The sequence below is a fragment of the Trachymyrmex cornetzi genome, unplaced genomic scaffold (assembly GCF_001594075.2).
Source record: "Trachymyrmex cornetzi isolate Tcor2-1 unplaced genomic scaffold, Tcor1.1 scaffold61, whole genome shotgun sequence".
NCBI classification, from domain to species: Eukaryota; Metazoa; Arthropoda; class Insecta; order Hymenoptera; family Formicidae; genus Trachymyrmex; species Trachymyrmex cornetzi.
In genome coordinates this window covers 1962911-1973920 of record NW_017299926.1, presented here as the reverse complement: position 1 = coordinate 1973920, position 11010 = coordinate 1962911, and the positions used below count along the sequence as shown (strand labels likewise).

Below are 11010 nucleotides of genomic sequence, written 5' to 3'. Positions count from 1 at the left end.
AGACAATTAACTCCTGCAAACCTGTGAGGTCAATTCTTCCTACTGACAATCATCCGTCAGTTGTCGCGCATTTCCCTCAACAATTCATATTATTGGTCAAAAATCTCATCGTCCCGAGTGTCCGATAAGAGAACGCGCGCCGCATGGGATGCTGGGAAGAGGGGTTGGTTCAAGCCGGCGCCCTCGCTCCACAAGTTCCTTCAGTATACGCGCGTAGCTACATTCGGTTGGACCCTATTTCGCATCGTGCTTCAAAATCGCGTAATCCTCACGTCGGGGAAATCTTTCAAGACGAAAGTATTTCGTCGTTCGAACTACGTGTTAAATTATTGCTGTGTTTACCTGAATTTAATTGAAAACGTTTAAACTAATATAAATCTAATTCACCCTCTAAAAGTGTTCCCTAAGTTTATAACGCTTGCTATAAATCGAAACTTTAGGAAACTTAGAAAACTACATATACAGAGATTCCGTTAATCATAAAGACCTCGAGCAAACGTCGATCTGAACTGTCATCTTGAAGTTCGCTAATTGCAGTCACATAACTCTTTGTGAAAGATTTTTGTAATATTGTCCAATTTTTTTTTATTTTAAGCATTTAACAGATGGCTCAAAATAATTCTTAAATTATTGTTTACAGTAAAGAATGTTATAATATTACAGTATGATCAGACAGCTAAGAAAAATTGATTTTGTCTTATAAGAAAGTTATTTTAATTGTAAGTAAATATTATGCGCGCCTTGTGTAAATAATCAAAAATTCCATAATGTAATTTCATATTTTGGGGGAAATTTTAAATGCGTACGTAGGGTATTCGTAATTTCCTTACCGTAGCCATCAGAGATTCGATCGATTTCAATTTGTGCGAGCTGGTACTGTCGAGGCAATATATTTCGAATTCCTTTGCTTCTTCCAGTACGTTTGATAATGCTTGTTCGAAAAATTCTTTCGACAATGATACTACTTGAGATTCTCCTCAAGATAAAGTATATGACTTATTCGTGCATGTAACCACTGTAAAATAATTATCCATATCTCGAGGCCGATATAGTGTTCCAGCGTGAAGGGAAGATGGCAATATTAAGGAACGAAGTTTAACTCGGGGAGTAAGTACGAACGTGATTATACGCAGAATGCATGGAGCTTCTTTTGTAACTCGTTAGAAAATATTTCACTGTGTAGCTTATTATCTAAAATAAAGCAATAATTCTTCATATTAACGTAAAGTCATACTGACACATATTGGCTGAGTAAGTAAGAACAATGTAAATACTGGCTTAATGTATAGTTAATATTAATTTAATTTAATGCAGAGAGAGAGAGAGAGAGAGAGAGAGAGAGGGAGAATAATATTAAAATAACGTTCCAATGTTGCTATATGTTGACACCTGTTTTATTTTTTGCTGTAATGATTAAACTAGAGTGCCGAATTAGCTACTTTTTTCTTATCATTTAATATATTTTTTCTTTCTCTTTCTCTTTTTCTTTTGTAATTAGTTTTTCTCATAGGCAACATTACATATAATTGAAACATTTATATTACGTTTTTTTGTTCATTTTTTTGTATATTTACACATTTGTATCTACGAAGAATATAAAAATCATTGTACTGTCATAAAAAAGATGTCTTTATTTTGCCATTGATCACAAAGTAAAATTAAAATATAGAAATATTAATTTTCCTACAAGAATTCTTCAATTCCAATAGCATTCATTTTTTTCCGAAAGAATCTCTTATTGCACCATTAAAAGAAAAATTTCTCGTATCACCTCTCAGAATATCACCTAACTGCCGTTACAAAGACCCGCCGACCCTTATTTCCCCCCTTATAGTCCCCATAGAAAAAGCCAATGGTCAAACAGCGAACCCTTGGACTTACAGCGAGCATCTAAGATCATCGTACGACCTTTTACGACCGAAGTAATTCTTCAGACCACGCACACCGGCTCTCTCGGTTATCAGTGTAACTACTTCGTGATGGCAAAGCCCATTTACTTCTGATGAAGTTACACTAGTAATGCTAGCTAAGATCTATTCTTGCCAACAGGCTTTCTCTCTCACCTTCCCTTTAAATTTAGCAAAACCCTTAGACGAGTCGTACGGAATACATAATTATTAGACATTACAGTGTGCGCTCAGACACGTTTGCATTGTTGCTTCACTCTTGATTATAATTGTTGCTTTGAACATGCAATGTAAATGCTTAGAACGCTCAATTTTAAAGAAATATGAAACATGTATATGTAATATTTAAAAAGAAGGAAAGAACAAAAAATTACTTAATGTATGTTTTAAATGGTTATTATTTGTTGCATAATATCATGTTATATATATTCCTAAAAGATTTACAAGTCAAAATTTAACAAGCAGATGTATCATTTTATAAATTTAAACAATATTAAGAAACTTTATTTTAGACCGCATATGTGAGAAACACAATCAGTACAAGAAATTTAAAATGCCTATTACGGTCGAAGCTGGATCTTCATTGGTTTAAATAATTCAATCTTGAATTACTAATATCCTACACTATATATGTACTTGGATATATACCACATTGTAGTCTTTTAGAACTGCGCGCCAAATTGTTTTTCCGGGCTATAAACGCAATTAAAACCACTCTAGTAATCGCGAATTAAATTAACAATCAATCTTAATAATTTGATGCTACCTTCAAGCATTATATTATAAAGATGTTAATATGTTGAACCTGTTAATAAATTTATTGCGAAAAATGTTATCTCGGCCGGGACTTGAACCCGGATCTTTTGTATTCCATACAGACTACAATATGGCATATATGCAAGTACATATATAGTATATATTAGTAATTCAAGATTGAATTATTTAAAGCATTGAAGATCCACCTTTGACCGTAATAGGCATTTTAAATGGCTAGTATTATAAATTTAATAATATTTTATAAATATTATTTTATAAAAAATGTATTATTTTATGAATATTTTAAAAAAGTATTTATATAATAGTTTGATAAAATTTAATAATTTTGAATCTTTTTTAAGAAAATTGACGAATTAGTTAGCTTTTTTACGTCCTTATAGTCTGTTATAATTCAAATAAAATAAATTTTCTAAATCATTACCTGTAAGAACTATCTGCACTAGAATATAGAAATAAGGAGATACTTTAGTTGTAAGCGTTCGTGCGCAAAGAACATCCCGACAGTGATTTATTATAACATTTCATTTCACGTAACATACTCTCAAGGAAACTCAACTTTAGATATACTGGCAAAAGAGCTGTTTCATAAATATAAAGGAAAATAAAAATTGCTGCAAACATCTTGTAAGTTGCGCTTTATGCTCGTCAAATGCTGCCCCTAACGACATAATTTTGCATTCATTACCTTAAGATAAAATTTTAAATCATTTTACACTTTTGTATCTTAAAGATTTAAAGACACGTGCGTCTGTTGATACGATGAATAACTTTTAATGAATGCGAACTCTCCCACAAAGTTTGTACTCAACTTTCGAACCAAACTTGATTTTCGACTTGATTTTCTTACGAATTTTCGGCTCCTCTCACCGTGAATTTTCGTTCTAGCAGATGTGCGGTATCAAGTTTATCGTTTTGAAAGCTGTTAAAGTTACAAAGTCGGATCGTAGAGCGTATTAACATTCAACGAAAACGATGTTATAACTGAGCATAATATCGCGACTAAAGAAAGCTTAATGCTAGAATTACGTATCCCTATTACGATTGAGCTGCGGCTTATGCAGAAGTTATTTCTAAAACTAAAAGACTATTATCGGACTACGTATACTCGATGTCTTGCGAGATAATCGTGAGATGAATATGCATTGCGATGATGGAGACGAGAATGAACCCTTGACACAGATCCTCGATTATCGTTTCATTCTTGAAACGTCCAGTCGGTTTAAGAATGAAGTTAGAGATAGGTAAGAGTGAACTTAATAAAAGAGTTTGGTTGAAAAATCGCTTCATTCTTGAAACGTCCAGTTGGTATAAAAATAAATGAATGAAGTTAGAGATAGGTAAGAGTGAACTTAATAAGAATTGGGTTTTAAAAATCGCGTAAATAACGCGTGATATCCGAGAGCATCAAATGCAACAATTGCTGTGGGCAATTCTCTTAATTTTATCGCCTCCAATTTTCCGTGAAACGACGGAAATCTTAATAATATAATAATGTCTCTGCTACCACCGTTCTTATCGCAAGCAATTGTGTTACGTTTATGCGAGCACATTTCCCGGACAATTCGAATTTACATAAACGAATAGGTAAAGGTACTTTACGTTAGATTTAACATTCTTCATGAATCTCATGAATCTCATTAGGATACTTTCAGAACAATTAATTAATATTGTATAACATTAATATGTCTGATTATCAATGCGATCAGTAAGCAAAAATGATTTATCATTTATGCATTTTGCTTCATTTTTTATACTTATTGTTATCTCAAATAAAAATAATTCTTTATTTTGTATATATGTGTATATTGTATATGTATAAATATATATACATATATGCGTGAGTATATATAGTGTAGTAGGTCATATTTTTACATAATTATGTAACACATACACATCTATACAAATGACAAATCAAGTCTTAATTGTAACAAAAACCGACATTATCATACATTTTCATAATTTTAATGCGCGTTGGTCGATACCCGTTGAAAATTTTCACCTCAATATTATGATATTCGATTAATCACAAACGCGCGGTACTCTCGAGAAATGGTGGTCGTAAATGAGAACTATCGCTGTGATAATTTTGCAGCTTCAGTAGCATCGCATATGAATATTGTACGTATCTACAATCTGTGCTGTAGTTAGGTATTTAATAATTATATTATAATGCATCAGGTATAGCGCCGGTATAAATGGATTCTTCATTAAAAAGCATACAGTGTAGCCGCAGAAATTTATGGACCATTTCAGTTCTTAATTGGTCTTTACATTTCATGCAAGATTTAATTCCAAAAGGTGTTCACTTGTGAAAGTATGCTTATTTGCGTTCATTGCAATATACCTGTGCACCTTTGAATCTGCGTTTACAGCGTAATTTCTGTTGTATTTGTTAAATATGTGGTTAATCAACTACGCGGTGGACTCTCAACTATTCAAATAAACCAATGAAACTTTCAAATGCCGGTAGTAACAATGTACCATTGGAGGATACAAATGACTAATTTAAAATGTATAAACTGTTCGATATCGTTGTATTATCTGAAAACATTAAAATTAAATAATTGGTACACTGACACATCCATTGCAAATGTGGTTCATTTACTGCACGCTACAAATGAAACGATAAAATTTATCATAATAAGAGTATATTGTATCTACTGTTTTTTGCGTTTAAACAGGTTACCACTGCATTTTTTAAACTTCATCACAAACGAAAAATCCGCTGGAACACCTTTCCGTGCATATAAAGAAGCGCAAACTTAATTAGTCGCGACAATGTCACTTTTAAACAAGCCAGACATAGACGCAATTAACTACCATGGCGAAAATATGAAAACTGAACTTGTTTATCTGGGTTTCTCTTTTACGTGAAATATCCGATGAATCCAGAAAATATCACAATATCGTTAATAAAGAGCTATGTACATATATATGTAACTATTTATTAAAACTCCAATGAAAAATAGGTTACATAAAACTATTGTTACTAAGCTAAAATGATATTAAAATTTCTCGGCTTTACGTTTCTCCAACATTCCAATTCGTTTTATACGCATATTGCGATCTTCATTAAATTCCTTATATTCTTATATTCGCTGTTTTTCTCGATTTTTCTTTTATTTATCATTTACAGAATAATTTAATATTTTAATATTTTACGAGATATTTTTTTTAATCATTATAAATAGAAAATTATATAAACATAAATGTGATTAGAAATATTTAAGAAGTTTGCCTCGGTGGTCTAATGGCTTAGGACGCTTGTATGGAATACAAGAGATCCGGGTTCAAGTCACGGCCGAGGTAATATTTTTCTCGCAATAAATTTATTAACAGTTTCAACATATTAACATCTTTATAATATGATGCTTGATGGTAGCATCAAATTATTGAATTGCTTGTCAATTTAATTCGCGATTACTAGAGTAGTTTTAATTGCGTTTATAGTCCGGAAAAACAATTCGGCGCGTATTTTGAAAAGACTATAATGGTAAATATGCAAGTACATATATAGTGTACATTAGTAATTCAAGATTGAATTATTTAAAGCAATGAAGATCCAGCTTCGATCGTAATAGGTATTTTTCTAGTATTGATTGTGTTCTCACATATGCGGTCTAAAATAAAAATTCTTAATATTATTTAAGAAGTTATCAAAAATTCTTAAAAGTGAGACATGTGGTGTGTTGTGATCTAAGTTAATTAGATTTTCATCAATTAAAAGTGGATGGTGGACTTTGTTAAGAGAAGAAATTACAGGAGGCTTATTATATGTTGAATTTCAATGTGGCTATAAATTAAGGATAATACTCGATTCCGTAGAAGATTTGATTAGATTGTTTATAAAACATGTACAATAAGAATCTAATAAAAATAATTATAAATATGTCTCGATTATCAAAACGGAAAGTAACAACATGACGCTCTGTTGAAACGTTACTGCTTGATAGAATATAGAGTGCGTCGCGCGGCGATGCAAATATTACCGGAGAGTCAATTCCGTGTACCACCAATGATTATCCATTAGACCTCGAATAACGGCGGTTTATAACACAATTATGTGGTAATGCCTCATTTCCGGCAGGATGTGACATTATTTGGAAATAATTACATAAGCACTACGAAAGTGCATCCATGATTAAGCCAGAAATTGGAAATACGCGCTGTAGAACTTTATTATTTCAAAAGTTAGTTTGAAAGTATTCTGCTATCATCGTAATAGCAAGTTTCTCTTATTAAAAGTTGGATCATAAAAAAATCTTTTATCATTTTAATATAAAACAAAAGCAAATTTAACATAATTCTTTTGAATTTGTGAAAAATTTAATTTTCTTTACATTTTTATATAAATAATTCCAAAATGTATTAAACTCTTTTTAATTAACAGAAATTTCGTAAATCTAAAATCTTGGAAACACATTAATGGAAAAGAGAATATTGATATAGTAATATTAATATTTGATATAGTAAATAATAATTTATATAATAGAGGATAGTTATATAAAGATGATTTATATTGCTAAAAAATGTTGAGAATATTTCTCTTTCCCATAATTTGAATGTAATGGAATATACAATATGAAAAGCATATATTTCAATGTTATATTTATCTGCGTAAATATTATTCTTAAGAAAAATAATTATTCTTTCTTAATTGCGTATTTCTGCATGTATAAGTAAGGAAACAAATTAGCATTTTTAATACTTACGATATTTAGAAGTTGTTCTTACGGAAAATTTATTACCATATTTTGCTGAGTAATACTGTTCTAATAAGTTTTTAAAAGCGATAATTTAGTGAGAGAGAGAGAGAGAGAGAGAGAGAGAGAGAGAGAGAAAGGAACTTTATTTCTTTATCGAATCATACTCGATTGCAATGATGAAGAAAGTTTTGTCGCATGTTATTCAAAGATAGATTGAGAGATTCTGCAAGTTTCTTACTAAATATATATACTCGTTTTCTCTATAAAAAATAAAATATAAAATGGAATAAGTTCTTGTGTAGTCAAAGCAAATTTATATCATGACTTATAATTTTATTAACTTCGATTTTTTTTTATTAATTTCAATTTAATTATATATTTTTCGGTAATATATATTTAAGATAAAGTTTATTAATAATTTAGTGCAATAAACAATTTTTATTTTATTGCTCTATTGCTATATCATACTCAATTATTCATAAAAATAGTGATGTTTAAAACAATTTGAGTATATCGTGTCATATATTCTCTCTATTTTTTATTCTTTCCTTTTTCTCTTTCTCTCTCTCTCTCTCTCTCTCTCTCTCTCTCTCTCTCTCTCTGCTAAAGTATTGAATAATTCAAATTGCTACGTACATATAATAAATTAACATTCACGTATGATTGATTGGAGAAATAAAATTTTATTTAAAAATTTTTTATTAAAGGTGTCTATTCAAACGCAAGCAAAATATATAAAGCTATTTAAAAAACAGCAAATATATTTCATGTCATATAAAATAAAATTTTTTTCGACAAAATATTGGTACAAAATAATTGCAACGAGGCAATATACTATATCATTTTGAAGAAAAAGCTTCTTACGCAAAAGTCGTTTATCACTAAAATTATAGCTGCTTTTTGCAAAGTACACTGTCCTGTGATAGAAACATATTATTTGCTACCATAAATTTCTACTATATTTAATGTAGTTGCGCGACGTTAAAATGTAGTTGTAATAATCCATTATTTCTATAATACAACAATGTACGTTATAAAATTACATTATTAATTGTTATTTATACTTATATATCCAGCATATATTTTCTAATCTATAGTTAGAAAGCAATTTTCAGTACAGTAACAATAAGTTAAATAAAAAAAAGATTAAATTTATAATAATTGAAATTTTTAACGAAACACGTATTCCTTGAAACTAAGCTATCAATTTGTCTTCTCGAGAATACCGCAGTACACTTGATTTATCTTACCAATCTTAAAGCTAATCACCCGCTTTTCTAAGTACAAACTGAGAGGGTAGTTAAAAATAAAAGACAGCTAAGTATGTCTTAAAAATTTTCGAAATACGGGGGCGTTTAATGTTCTGTACCGTGCCATACTAAATTCTAGCAATATTTCTTATTTTCGGTATTGGTCAGCAATAAATTGTTACATCATATTTCACGAATTTTATTCCATGACTCGCCTCTCGACGACTCGTGATTTTCTCTGGCTGTTCTATTCTCTAAATCCCTTTGTTCTGATCAAGATGCCATTACACGGCTCCTTTGATCAATCTTCAAATAAATAGCTTATGCAGATACAACTAGACGAAACATAAATCAATGTCGGCTTCCTCGATCAGTTATCAAAGGAACTCTAGATATATGTCATATGACCGAGACAATACCAGGAATTGTGCATATCAGGAAGTCACTCATCTTACAATACTACTTCTAAAATACTTTATATGACAGAATATATTTATTTTAATACATATTCACAATCAGTAAATGGATTTAATATTCAATATATATATATATATATATATATCAATAATTTTATATATGCTAATGATATATATGTATACCAATTGTTTTCGTTGTATACCAATTTTTTACTATTTTCGTTATATTTATTGATCCAGATACTGATTAACCACAAAATCTGTAAGTACAATTATTAGTCAACTATATCAAACATGTACGTAAAATGGGAATTAAATTTCATGTAAAATTATGAATGTTAAATTAAAGTTTAGAAAACGCTTTATATATTACCCCTATATTACGAATGTATGATAAAACAACAATGTACCAGAAATATATCAGCAAACAAAAATTATAACTTCCAGTACAACTATTAGACCTGAAACCTCTCTTTTTTTATAAAAAAAGTGTATAAATCTCTATTTTCTTGTTTATTTAACAACAAAATTAATAATGAATTGATGTGCCAATAAAGTTTTGATTTTCTCAACGCTATGTAATAATTCTTTCGTTTGACGGAAGTCATCACAAAAATAATTGGATCAAATTTTTTCAAGTAGTGCAATTATGTAATTAACAAATTGAACAATTATTTTTAAATGAAAAGAAACATGGATATAATAAAATCCCATTATTTTCTGAAATGACATACACAAAGACTCTTACGAAGAAATCTATCAAATCCTTTGAATATAGGTATTTCTCAATTGTCTTCTTACTTGGTCTATTCGTTCTTCAGTTCCATCGAAACTCGATGCAACCGTGTCTAACATCTTGCCTTTGTTCTTTAGACTGTGCAAGATTCGCGGGACGATCGGAAGACGCCTTTACTTGAGCTCAATAAGGTGAAACGAGCAAAATGCTCAATGGCAAAGAAACGAATTTCGCATCCTTCCTTTCAAGATCGATAGACGATCCTTTCGCTTCTCGAAATACTGTGCAATAATATAAAAAAAAGTACGTTCAAAAATTGCGGATGAGATTTGCCGGAACTATCAGCAAACAGTTCTTAAGAAAAGCAATCTTCGACCGAGAGTCTATTATTATATAATACTATATAAAAGAGTCAAAATTGGAAAAATTTATTTTCCATGTATTATTATAATGTAAGAAGAAATATAATGGAAGCGACATATTTCTACAAAGAGATATTTTGATTGCTCTGCAATAAACGTAATTAATTAAATTTCTACAATGTTTGAAACTGAAAAACAAGTGTTAATTACTATATTGTGGTCTACCATCAAAACTTTCAAAAATTAAAGAAAAATGTGGAAAACCCCACAAATTGTTTTATCGTAATTAATTTTAAATTTCTAGCATGCAATATTGATTATCGTTAATACCGGGCAACCACGTATTTGGCTCATGCACTTTTAATGTATGCAGCACTGCTGACATTTTTTATCGGATAATACTGTTTCACGCGGACAAAAATATTTTCGCGGTTGTCATCGTTAAATTGAATTTTTCGGGAGCTGTCGTCTATGTCGAAAGTATTCACGAAACATTCAAATATGCGAAGCGATATATCCAACGTCTCTGAAGGAGAAGTATTGATTGAATCTATATACATGATATCGATTTCACTTGCAGTCGTATATTCACGCGTGGAAGCTCTCTGATAATAATACCCTGCTCACGTGCCATATTATTTTGCGCGCACTTGGAAAATAACCGATATCGTGAAAAATAACTCATAAAATTCGCATGAATCAACACTTTACGATTTCCTTGAGTTCGCAGATCAACGATATACGTCCTGTAAACGCAATGTCTGTTTCATATGCACCACTTGCATTAACGTCATATCCATAAATGTAAGCTCCAAATAGGCGATTTAACAAATGACATCTGATGTGTTATTGTCCA

The 11010-nt window shown here is 30.4% G+C and overlaps 1 protein-coding gene and 1 non-coding gene across 2 annotated transcripts in view; both read left to right on the top strand.

Annotated features, from left to right (window-relative positions):
• The first annotated feature begins 1021 nt into the window (after positions 1–1021).
• Positions 1022–11010, top strand: part of Glurb (metabotropic glutamate receptor B) — a 148965-nt gene continuing 138976 nt past the window's right edge. The window contains exon 1 of the mRNA XM_018516234.1: positions 1022–1107. The gene's annotated coding sequence lies outside the window, so the exon portion shown is untranslated. The remainder of the gene's footprint in view (positions 1108–11010) is intronic.
• TRNAS-GGA (transfer RNA serine (anticodon GGA)) lies at positions 5921–5993 on the top strand. The gene has a single exon. It is a non-coding gene; the product is annotated as a tRNA-Ser (tRNA).